General features: G+C 42.2%; 1 protein-coding gene across 5 annotated transcripts in view; it reads left to right on the top strand.

Annotated features, from left to right (window-relative positions):
* NAV2 (neuron navigator 2) overlaps positions 1-13260 on the top strand; it is a gene marked incomplete at both ends in the record, with an annotated part of 712365 nt that overhangs the window by 537291 nt on the left and 161814 nt on the right. The gene's annotated exons all lie outside the window — the stretch shown is intronic.

The raw sequence follows: 13260 nt of genomic DNA, 5'->3' as shown, positions 1-13260 counted from the left end.
ATTAAATTCTAGAAATTCTATGCTGGGCTGGCAAAACATTACTTGAATGACTTCCTTACTCCTACTTGTACCAGACTGAGTGAGGCAACCCCCTTTTTGATCCACAGCTCTGTAAACGTTCCCCTATCATAATAGCTTCACACTTTGCTGTTACTTTTGCTTATAGTCAGTCTCACCCACAGGACTTGGAACCCTTTAAAAGCATAGACCATGTATTTATTGCTTTATCTCCTGCACCTGGGAAAGTCCCTGGAACAGAAATGTCAAAAATGTTAGCGGAATCAGCATGCGATGGATGGAGGAACAAATACTAAATGCTGTGGCTGTTTTAAGATTCCACAGAGAAACACCACCAAGAAATTCTGAGCCTCAATCGTATCCCTGTTTGCCATAGCTCCAGAATTCATTATTCAAGATTACAGAGGTCCCCCGGAACAACATTTAATAAGTTTTGGAATGTGTAAGTTTGTGTTAAAACCTCCAAGCTAGTTCGAGAGGGAGCTGCTTTCCACATTATATCCTGTAGCCCTGCACATGGGTGAGAAGCTCCTTGAATCCCTTTTCAACGTCACTCATGTGAAGAGCCCTTTGAGTCTTACAGAAACAGAGCAGATGCTGCCAGGAGTGTCTGAGTCATCACTCCAGACAGTGAGAGCTGTGTGTTCACTGGGCTGCTTCCAGCAAGCCTGGTGAGGTGGACGAGGCACAGGGGCCAAAGCCTGCCTTGCAAGGAGCCCTGGTTTGCAGAGGAACCAGGGGGAGCTTGCCAGAGATCTGTAGTCAGCCTAGGTGGGGGTGTGGGGAGTTGCTTGCAAAACCTGGGTACTTTTGAGTGTGGGAGGCCTCAGGAAGGGCAGTTCTTGTCCTCTACAGAGCGAGGTCAGCCAAGGTTGTTGGGGTGGCCCTGTTTCCACCCTGCTTATGGAAGACAGCAATGCCACCAGTATTTGGCACAGCTATACCTCATTTTAAGAGAGCCCAGTATATGTAAGTGAAATGAATGAATCTCCACACAGAGCTTTTTGCAATATGCTTTCTCCTCTTTATTCCTTTCCTCCTCGTGGTGAAGGAAGACAGTTTTAGTCACCATCTTCATTCAGTAGAGGCCAGCATGGAGACCTTGGACTTTAGTGTTCGGATTTTTGCTCTGCTGCTTCCCTAACTGTGACCTTGGGTTAGATGCTAACCTCTCTGAACTTCATTAAATCCACTTTCTAAGATGAACATGTGAATCAATGAAATCATTAATTAAAGAAAATTGTTAATGAAATTATTTAAAGCACTTAGCACAGTAGCTGGCAGTGGTTGGCACTCAGTAAATGGTAGTTATTAGTGTTTATTTTATTTTTACTTGTAAATAAGCTGGAGCTCAGCTAGACTAAGTAACTGGTTCCAGATTGCCAGTCTATTAGGATGGACTTGAACCCTTCCACAAAGTTCTGTGATTGTGTAATTCGAAGGATGTATGAGGAGCACAGAGGAGAATAAGACAATTATGTTACTTTCTTTCCACCTCATCATGATTATCTGGATTTTAGAAGATGCCTTTTCCCTTACCAGAGAGTTACAAGGCTCCACTAAATGAGTGCTCCATTTACAAAAACTCAGTCTGCCCCCAACTTGTCACAGCCAGGTCTGTTGCATAAAACAAAACAGACACCTGGAGGAAATTGCTTCCTGATTTGGGTGAGTAAAGCCAGCGAACAATCTCTGGGGACTCTCCACCTTGGTGTATTTCTTTCTTTCTTTTTTTTTTTTTTTCCAGAAGAAAAATTCTGTTTTTCCATTAAAAAGATAACTGTCAGGCTAAAGGCTCAGAAGTCTGGTAGAGCTGTGTGTGAGCGGTGACATCCGTGAAACCCTGGAATTATTTGATCTATCTGATACCAAGTGTCTGCATACTTGGCAGAATCAGGATAAATGACTGCTTTTTTCCTTCTGTTCCTGTGCATTTGGCCTAATACAATCATAGAGAGTGAATAATAGTCCAATTCAGCTCTCAGTTTCTGCCTTGATTCCTCCAGAGAAATACAATAAGCTCGTTCTTTGGTTGGCTTCTGATTTTGATTGGCAGAAAGACTACATTTTGCCAGCATCCTAAATTTCGAAGAACAAAAACCATACTTAAATTATTGCTCAACAGTTTGACATTCCCATTTTTTAAAAAGAATCTCCTGCAGGGAAAAATTCTTCCTCAGAGAAGGACTTAAAGGTCAGAGAACTTTGCTGTAGAGTCTCTGAAAGCTGTTGATAAAAGACTTGGTGAAAATACCTCATCCTGCACCTACAGAAGAGCACACACTGTAGGTTTCCAGTTTATTGTCTCTTTGCAAGATAGCGAAGACTAGGAGTGCAGCCAAAGTGTGGACTTTGAAAGAATGCTGCTCGTCACTACTGTGTGATCTTGAGTAACCTAAAGCCCTGTGCCTCAGTTTCCTCATTGGCTAATAGAGACAATCTTGCCTATCTCGTTGGATTTATGGGATGTGTGAAAAAAATCAGTAAAATCCAAATGCTTGCTAGCATTGGTGTCTGGCTCAAAGTGCAGACTTCGTAAATGTTGGCAATTATTCTTATTAATATATGATTATTAATATCGTCCTAGAGTATTTTTCCATGGAAACCTTTTGCCAAATAAAATCTTTATGTAAAGAGAAGTGCTGTGGTAAAAAGTGAAGCAGAGAACATATAAAAACAGATTGGCTCAACTCCCCTTTTCTACAATTGCTATGCACACTCCCTTCCCCACCCACCCCCTCCTCATCCCAATTCCTCAGCGCATGGAACCCCAGTACCCTCCTACTCAGTGCTGTAATGGTCCTTGGCCTCTTACTCTGCACATACTGAATCCAGAGTCATGGGTCTTCTCTCACAGGTGTTGCTTTAACCCTTTGTTGTCATTCAGTGTCGGTGGGCAGAAAAATCAAAAGGAAAGGAAAGCCACTTCACAGCAAGCGTTTGTCCACATTTGTCTTCTCCCAAGGCCTCTTCTCTCCAAGTGGAATGTTCCAATTATTTTGGCCACTCTTTCCTGAGGGTGGTTTGTTGTCACCCTCCATCTTAGTCCTCAGCCTGGGCAAACTGTATTTCTCAATAGTGGTAGGAACACTTGTAAATTCTTAGTACCTGGTTTTTGGCTTTCAATATGAATTCCATCCCCTGTGGAGGTAGTTAAAACTCCAGCCGTTTGGGGGCAGCCTCAGAGAGTCTGAACTGGTAGTTGTGGAGGAGAACTAGCAAAGCTGCTTCATCTGCTGAGCTCTCCGGTCCTAAGTTCAGTAACAGTTGTGCCAACCACTGATCTAGACCTCGGGGAAGTCATCACTGGCCCAAAGCTCTTTCCCCACTTTGGGAAATGAGTGACTGGAAGTAGTGGATCTCCAAGGTTCTGAAGATGTATGTCCATTGTGGCTGTGAGCAGGGCTGTGTGCCACAGAGCAAGAGTCTCACCTGCCTCCTTCTAAGTCATTCTGCATTAGTACCGGTCAAGAGCTCCTCAATTTTCATGGCCGCCAGGTCTCAGGGCTGAGTCACAATGAGTCCGACTGTTGATAGAAATCTTTTTAGACATCCTGCTGCCCAGCCATGACTCCTGCTTCCTGTTTTCATGTAGTTTTTGGCTGTAGTGCCGAGACTCATACTAATCATTTGGAAATAAAAGGGAGCAGGTATACATTAAGGTTATTTAATGCTCAAAGTATGTATCATGAAAACATTCTGCAATCTACTAGATTAAAACTTCACAGGGGGAGCAAAAGGTGCATTTTCTTATCTGATTTGGAGTGTGTGCCCATTTTCTGCCCCCTCTGTTAGGACCGTGTTTGCCAAAATGCACCCCATGGCAGGCTGTTTCCTTAAACTAACCCAGAAAATTAGTTCTATGACAAAAATACATTTAGGAATCACACAATGGCATTGCCATTTTGGATATCTCTGGTGCAAGTAAGCATATTAAAGGCTCAGGGAAGTCTTGCAGGCAAGAAAACTCTGATCCTAGAACCCCATCTCTCTTTTCCTGCCTGCGTATATCCTTTAGTGGAAAGCACTTTGGGTTAACAGTACTGGGGAGGCCCCTGTTTTGGAGGGTCTAGCTTGTGTCCCTACTGAAACGGGGAGAGTAGGCTGGTGTCTTAGAGGATGGGGCTGTAGAATTCCTCGCTCTCTCGGAGCCATGGATTTACAATAACGTCCAGCGCTGCCAAAGAACTGCTAGCTGTGGACGATGACCTCCTGCAATAATGAGATGTGCCCCCTGTAAAGTGTTTACAGTCTCTCAGTGAAATTTCATACACCCTTAAAAAAAAGAGAGAAGGTTTTTTATGGTCAGTATTGTACTTTCTTACAGCCATATATGGTACAAGACGGAGAAATGGTCTTGACCAATTAAAACAAAAAACTTTTTCTTGAAACATATTGTTAGGATTTTGAACAAGTAAGTTCAAGAGAGGAGAGAGATGTTTTGAGGATGATAATGACTTCAAAAATTGAAAGCTAAAGGCTAGGAGATATATATATATATATATATTTTGCTTTTTAAAGGTGTCTTCCTCCCAAGCAGTTGAATGATTTGTCTTCTCATCCAGCAAAGTGGGAGGCTTTGGACGAAAAAACTAAGTGAGAGAGAGAGATTTTAAGATTTTACTCTTTTTAAGGTACTATTACATGGTCAGATGTAAACCAACTCTATGCCAGTATTTCCATCCAGTTAACCTTTGTTTAGCTTCACCAGTTCTTTATGATGGTAAATGGGATTCAAAAATATACGTGGTGAAATTGGAGAAAATTTAGTGTCAACGATGTAGGAAAAAGGTCCGTCTTGATTTTTCTCACTGTTTCTTACTTTCCAGCAGAGACACAAATAACCTTATTACCCAGCATTTCATTTAGTTTTATCCAAAATAAGTCACTACAGTAAAAGAATGAGTGACCTTGTCATATATTAAAAGAAACACAACTATAATTGCTGCAGCTGTCTAGGGTCCCTCTCTGTCCACTTCCTCCAGGTGGAAAAGTCACGAGGAAACCTGGAAACTTTGTGGCAGAGACAACTTCAGGCTACTAGGGTGACACACTTTCACATTCTGCTCACTTATTTTTTGTCAGCCGTTACAAGATACTGGTATATTAGTACATGACATTCTCAGTGGTCTACTGTAGCAAAATTGCCACCCTCCATAGAAGAAAAAAGCATGAAAAGTAGCCCCCGAAGGTTTCTAGTCTTTTCAGTTCACTTAAAGAGGGCAACTGGCATGATTCTCAAAGAAGGGCAAGCCACACCTAATTTTAGTTTTGACCAGTTTGTGGGGGGCGTCCAATATGGATAAATGTTTTTTCCTTTGCTTTTTCCATTTTTCCAACAACCACTTCTGGCACCTAGTTTGGAATCAGTCATTCTTGCAAGTAAGCTGTGTGCATCTGCTAACCACAATGCAGGGCAGCAATTGCACAGACCCTGGGGGAATCCCAACAGCCTTACAGCTCTTTAGAGAAAGAAGAAATGGCTCCGGTTTGGAAGTTTGGGGGGTTTCCTAGAAAAAACAGTAGAGAGATAGTTTGGGTGCTGAGGTTGGTGTAGATGTAAGGCAATGAGGCATCCCAGTTAGAAAAGCTTGGCCAGAGTCAGTGGTAGCCAGTTGATGGAGGAAGAAACAAGGGTGTTCCCACATGCCTGTTGGAGTTTGTTAGAAAGGATCACTGTTCTTTTGAAGCAAGTTGTTTTTAAGCTAAAATAAAATAAAATTGAGTAATCTTCAAGACTAAGTAATTTCATGGGATTCATTAACCATCAAACTAACAGGTCGACTTTTTTTTTTTCAGTCAACAAATATTTATTAAGCCCTTAGTGTGTGGACCTGTACTAAGCACTGGAAATAAAGTAGTGAACCCCTTGCCTTTTAGGCTGTGCTGGTTAGAATTCTGTAGCCCAATGTAATCCTATTACATGTGATAAAAATATAAATAATATTTACCTTTTGAGCCATTTAAAAATATATAGTTCTGTGATAGTAAGTACATTTTTGTACATCCACCACCACCACCATCCATCTCCAGAATGTTTCATCTTCCACCAACTGGAACTCTATCCTCGAAACAGTGATTTCTCATTCCCTCCTCCCACAGCACCTCACAACCATGGTTCTACTTTCTGTCTCTATCAACTTAACTACATTAGGTACCTCGTATAAGTAGAAGCATGCAATATTTCTTATCTCATGACTGGCTTATTTCTCTTAGCATAATGTCTTCAGGTTTTGTCTGTGTTATAGGATGTCAGGACTCCCTTCCTTTTGAAGACGAAATTAATATCGCTTTGTATGTATTTGCCACAATTTGCTAATCCATTAATTTATCCAGACAGCATCCATTTTTTGATACATCCATCGATGGATGCTGGAGCTGCTTCCACCTTTTGGCTATCTTAAGTAATGTTGCTGTGAACTGCTTGCACTTCTTTTGGATATAAACCCAGAAGTGGAATTACTAGATTTTATTCTCTGTGTATTTTTTTTTAAAGATTTATTTTTATTTATTTATACAAGCACTGGGTACAGTCAGAAGCGCGGGAGGGTGAGAGAATTCACCAGAGCCAGAACAGGGAGCAGAACAGGCAGAAGGACCGAAGTATACTGCTGAGGGGAGCAGCGGGCGGCAGGAGAGGTCTGCGCGCCATGTGGGACCCTCCTCCTGTGGCTGGGGAGCAGCCGGGGATCGAACCGGCGCTGCAGAGGCTGCTGGCAGCTTCGCAACCCAGCGTTCAACCGCTGCGCCACCAGGGAGGCCCTCTCTGTGTATTTTTTTGAGGAGCTGTCATTGTATTTCCCACACGGCTATGATCAGTTTACATCCCACAGCACAAGCATAAGTGTTTCTATTTCTCAATATCCGTACAAACACTTTTATCTTGTTGTTTTAATAATAGCCATCTTGATGAGTATGAAGTGGGATCTCATTGTTTTTTTGATCTGTATTTCCTAATAATTAATGGTGTTGAACATCTCATTTTCTTACTGATAATTTGCACATCTTCTTTGGTGAAATCTCTATTCAAGTCCTTTGCCTTTTTTTTTTTTTTTTTACAATCTGTGTGTTTTTTTTGTTGTTGTTGTTGTTGGGTTATAGGAGTTCTTTATATATTCTGGATATCCATCCCTTATCAGATACATACTATGCAAATATTTTCTCCCACTCTGCAGATTGCCTTTTTATTCTGTTGGTAGTGTGATCAAAATCCCTTTGATGCACAAAAGTTTTTGATTTTAATAAAGTTCAACTTATCTTTGTTCTCTTATAAGAATTTTGTAGTTTTAGCTCTAAAGTTTAGGTCTTTGATTAATTTTGAGTTATTTTTTTATTTTCTATAGGAGTCCAACTTTCCTTTTTTTTTTTTTTTTTTTTTTTGGCATGTGGATATCTAATTCTCCTAGCATTATTTGTCAAAGTGACTTATACTCCACTGAATAGTCCAGAAAAATCACTTGACCATAAATGACAAGATTTATTTCTGAGCTCTCTAGCCTAGTCCATTAGTCTATATGTCTACCTTTATGACGGGACCACTCTGATTTCATTACTATAGCTTTGCCATAAGTTTTAAAACCAGAAATTATGAAACCTCCAACTTTGTTCTTTTTGAAGACTGTTTTGGTTATTTGGAGGTCTTTGAGATTCCATATGGATTTGTTTATTTCTGTAAAAAGCATCATTGACATTTTGATAGGGATTGCATGGACAGAGTAACTTCTTAAATATATTTGTTTATATAGATCAACATCTTTATTCTAACTCAAATGTTCTAGGAGCTTTTGGCACTGCAGACACAAAGCTAGTTCCCTGTCACTCCACACCCTTCACTTTCTTTTTTTTTTTTTTTTAAAGATTTATTTATGCATACAAGAGCTGGTGTGTAGGCCAGAGGTACAGGGTGTGAGAGGATTCACCAGAGACAGAGTGGGGAGCAGAACAGCAGATTGACTGAAACACACTATGGAGGGAAGCAGCGGGCCAAACAGGAGAGGTCTGCTGTGCCCTGTGGGTCAGCTCCCTGGCTGGGATCAAACTGGTGCTGCAGAGGCTGCTGATAGCTTCATAGTGTGAAATATGCCAGGGACACCGCACACCCTCACTTTCTTTGCTGATTCTCATGCCTCCTCCTCACTCCCCTCCTCCTGTATCCCCAAGGACGCTCTCTAAAAAGGAGCTTCAGGGAAGACTATGTTTAAGCCTATGCCCCTAATACCAGGCACTGATCTCAATGGTGCTGAAAAGCAACTCCAACCAGGCTCAGGGAATCCTGCAGAACCACTAAGTGCACTAAGTGAGGTTCTCATGCCCTGCTGTGGTCTGGTGGCTAACAGTGTTGTAAAGAAAGTGACCAGAGCATCCCTGAAAACAATCTCCAGCCTCTGTGGCATTTGGAAAAAATGCCATGCATTTGGAAAAAAAATGGTTTCAATTATCCTAACAAATTTGAATGCTTAAGATTGACATCCTGACAAAAAATAGCAAATTACAACATTTTCTAAAATCCAATTATCGAGCCTTTTCCTGAAGTGTGAGGAGAGGATTTTGGCAGGAAATCTCCTCAGGGCAGATTTAAAATCATAGTATCAGTGACTGGAGCTGGGACCAGCCACCTAGAACATGCCCCTGGAGTGCCTGCTGGCTTGGGGTCCAGACTACTGACATCTCCTTAATAGTGAAGCTGGAAACAGAAGAAACTTTGGGTCAGTGTTGGCCCTTGTAGAGGGAGCGAGGAAGACATGCTTAGTTTTCTGCCTTACACATTTTTTCCTTTAGAAAGTATTTTGATTATGGTCAGGGAAGGTTAAGGCTGGTTGCCAGGAAAACCAAACTTTTCCCCTCCCTAAGAGGATTAATGATCTCCCTAAACCCTTAAAAAAAAAAGCCTTTTCTCTTCTTCAAAAGCCTCCTGTCTGCAGTGTTTCAAATGAGACTTTTCCTGCTTGTGGTGGTTTGACAGTTGGTGGTGGTGAGCTTGTAAGCTGGACTTCTAGAGCGGAGGTGTTCTGGCTGCTGGCATGATCCATGCATGGGTCATAACGTCCATGTAGGGGCTCTGACCATTGTTCAGTGTGGACAAGCCTTGACTATATCAGAGTCCACTGCACCTTGTAAGAGCATCTCTGATTGTTTTCAGTTTGCCTTTGAATATTTGGATGTTTATTGGGCTGTGTGATAATTTGCCATTCTTGCTCTGTGTTTGGTGGTCAAAAAATGAAAGTCATTATTTTTCAATTGATTTTGGCCAAACAAGTCCCAGTCATGTTGCCAGGTCTGGCCAATCTCAGTAAAATATCATGTGCTAACCACATACGTATAAATAAATTATGGTCTAGAAAGCAGCCATTTCAGAATTCCCTTATTTGGGCCTTCTGGTTTGATTTCTATTTGGTTGATTACATTTCCCAAAAGAATTAATATAAAGAAAGTGTCGCTAAAATGCTTTTTACCTATTTCACATATAAGCATTCCTTGGTTTGATGGAACTTCAGTCTTTCAGATACCTGCATGATTTTTGTAAAATCTGTGAACCACTTGAGTTTTTGTTCATTGCATATTTCCCTTAACTCAAATTTTAAATCTACATTTAATATCTGTGAAATTGTTCATTTATATATGGGCTGCTTGCCTTTTCTAATATGTAATCATATATAATTTTTAAAATCATTCATGTGCCATTAAAAATCGTTTCATTTACTTCCCTGACTCACAAAGAATTGTTGGAAAAATACTTAAGTTCAGAACATTTTTTAAGATAAACTATATTTTTTTAAAACAGGTTTAGATTTACCCCAAAATTGGTAAAAATAGTATAGGAAGTTCTCATAAACACTGCTGGGAGCGCCAGTTTCTCCTATTAGTAATATCTAACATTCTTTTGTACTGTTCTTCCTTCTCCCTCTTAGATTCCTTTGCTCTAACAAAGGTCATATACATGAGAAGAGAAACAAGAGCTGTCAATTATTAGAGAGAGAAGTGCTCTTAATTTAAAGAACTTGCCCAATCCTCCCCAGGCTAATTTTCACAGAGTACTAGGTTTTCTGAATTCATTTGCACCTCACTCAAGGTTGAATATCTCTTAACCCAGCCAGTTTTCTCCATTTATTAGTAACAAATGGGCATGTGTGAAGGTTAAGAAACACCTGTGAGTGGCTGCAGCCTTGGTGGACTTAGTGACAGGTTGGCCAGGGCTCAGCCCCACAGGGCCTCTCAAATACTCACTGAGGTTTGAATGGAAACTGAGCTGAAAGGACTCCAGAGAATTGGCTCATCCTCTTTTTTACAAATGGGGCAACTGAGGCCCAGAGGGGTAGAAAGACCTATTCAGGACCACCCCATGAGTTGGTGACAAAACTTGAGGCTTGGCTACCCAGCCACAACTCCTGTGTCTCAGAAGCCTGGTAAGGAGGGTTCAATGCTAGGGGTCATAGAACCCGGCTTAGAAATGGCAGATTTCCAAAGAAAGTGGAACCGGCCCCAAACAGTCACTTTAGCCAAAGTCTGTCTGAGATCACTGGGTTGTACCTGAGGAATGACAAAAATATGTCAAGTTTACCTGCACAACCTGGAGCCCCCTTCACTGTGAAGGTTTCCAGATGTGACATTAGTACCTGGTATTGATGATCCGGCCCTTTTATGCCCTGGTGCCTTTTAGCTCTACTCAAGTTGCTTCTCTTCTAGAAACCAAATTCAGAATTATCTCCAAGGCTGCTTTGTGTAGCTGTAACGATTTAGTAAGGAGGGAAGCCCAAACTAAATGCCCAATCCTAAAGCTCTAGGTCCTAATCTTGACTTTTTACCCCCTGAGTACAGGTGGGAAATTTTTAATGAAACACTAATGACTAATGACAGATCTTATATCTCTCTCACCTTAAATGTGACTTGAAAATGTCAAAACTTTCTACAGGAAGTCAGAAGCCATTTACCACTCTTGAGGGTAGGTTTAGGGCAGCAGGGAGGGGACTCTGCCCTGGAGGAACTCACAGGTCAGAGGATTAACGTTCCAACCCATATCAGAAGCATTGTGTGACAACCCAAGTTCACATCCTCTGCAAAAGGTTCCCAAATTTCCTAGGGAGGATTTGAAGATCCCAATCTTTGGGTCTCATGGAACTTGATCCCTCTACAGAATTTTACTCTGTTTTTGTGGCCTCTTGTGAGAATTGCTACCTCTTTGAACAGCGAACTCCTGGATGGCAGGAGCTGTGTTTTATTCAACTCATTCCCAATGCCTGGTATAAGTAAGTGATCGCCCAGGCCCTTTTATGGGGACATATGGGCAGTGTCCAAGAAAAACACAGAGTAGAAAGAAAAATGCCATGTGATACAATGTAGTTCGTTGAGCTTGAGGGTCTTAGGTAGCTTCACAGAGAAAAGGGCATCCGGACTGGGGTTTGGAAGACAAAGTAGGAGTTTCTGGAAGCCATTTTGGCATGGCTTTTAAGGTGACTGTGAATGTCTGCCCTGTCTACATTGTGTGAGCCCTTTGCCTGCACCGGGCATGCTTCATCTGAAGAACACACATCTTCAGCTAGTCTGCATGTTTCACTTAGATAAGTGTTTAACTCAGGGTCAGTCCTTAGTTATAGGTTAATTTCTAGCTGTGTGTGTTAATGTTAAAAACACAGGAATGGTAAGAGGGGCATTTCTTGTTGAAACTGTTTCAAGCAAGCTTTGTAGGAATTCCAAGGAATGTGTGGGAACCGAGAAGTCATGTTGATCCATGTACTTATACTCTATGGGGAATAAGCCTAGAACTTAGGCAAGAGGGGTGTCATCTATGTGAGTTGTAGTTTATGTGAGTGTAGAATGTGATGTTCCATTTCCTGTAAGGGCATTGTTGCAACCTGACCCCCAATCCCCTTTTCTTTAGCATGTATTTTCTAGCAATTGGTAAACCTTACTAATTATATTAGTTATCATCTGATCCTCTCTGCTAGAATGTAAACTCCATGAAGGCAGGCAGGGATCTTTGCTTTGTCATTGATGTATCTCAGGTGCCTAGAACAGTGTCTGGCATATGGTAGATTCTCCTAAATGAGTGCATCATGATATGAATGAGTATGGTGAATGAATGACCAGATCCTTCTACCCTAGACCTGATCCCAGGTAAAGGGAAAGAGTAGTCCTAAGAAAAATGGGACTTGGGGTTGGAGGGCCACTGGCTTCTCACCCAGAGAGCCAGCTGCCTCCTTTCCAGTGTCTGGACTGGATGATCCCCCAGGGATGTCAGGAACATACCTAAGTTATAGAAAAGGCAATGCCCAGAGAACACCTGAGGCATTTAAGTGACAGTTTTTAAATATGTTCTTCATCAAAGGAGGTAGTTGTGGTGTAGTCCTAAGAGCACTGTCAGTAGACTTGATATCTAAATCCAGGATATGTCCATTTATAGCCATGTGGTTTAGCGTCCATCATTAGCCCTCCCTGAGCCTCAACTTCCTCACTCATAAAACGGGGCTAGTGGCCCACTTCTTCACAGCATCCCTAGCACTGCACCCCCTGATAGGCAGGAGGCCCTGGAGTGGGCCTGCTGGGACCCTCTGAAAGGCAGCGGTGTGGGTGGGTTCCATGCGGCTGTTTCCAAGCCAGTCTGCGCTCTCCCCAGGAAAAGATCCAACAACGCCCCATGAGTTTTGTTAGGGAGGATTGTGCAGCAGTACCCCCCCCTTCCAAACCCAAATCCCCAGTAAGTCAGAAAGATGTATGTGTTTTAAAACATTGGGAGGTCTGCTTTGGATCACCCTGGAGCTGTGGCTTCCCTGAGCAGCTGAGAAGGAAAGGGAAGCACTCGGCGTTCTTGCCCCACACAGGGACTGCCTTCACGTGGCTTTGGCGGCCGTTGACTTTTAAATCATAAAAAGCCGCTCTATATACAGTTTACTCTGTTGCTAGAAGGCAGCGAAACATAGGTATTAAAAAAAAAAAAAAAAAAAAAAGCAGAAGAAGCAGCCGTTAATCCCGCCAGGCTTCTGGGCACTGGAGCAGTTGCGGATGACAAAAGTTAATTAGAAACATGAGCAGTTTAACAGAAAACACTTGTGACAATTGGAAGGGCCGCCTCTCCGGTTGGAGAATTCTTAGGGAGACGTTGCGGGAGAAAGTGACTGCTGCTAGGTAAGTTGAGTCATTGTGACTTTGCAGATGCGCGCATCGGGGGCACGACCTGTCTGTTCCGCCCTCTGGGTGGGCACGGGGTGGGTGTAGGTGGGTAGGCGCGGGTGGGCACGGGGCTCAGCT

This window comes from Talpa europaea (genome assembly GCF_964194135.1).
Source record: "Talpa europaea genome assembly, chromosome: 1".
Lineage (NCBI taxonomy): Eukaryota > Metazoa > Chordata > Mammalia > Eulipotyphla > Talpidae > Talpa > Talpa europaea.
This window is presented reverse-complemented; position numbering and strand designations above follow the sequence as displayed.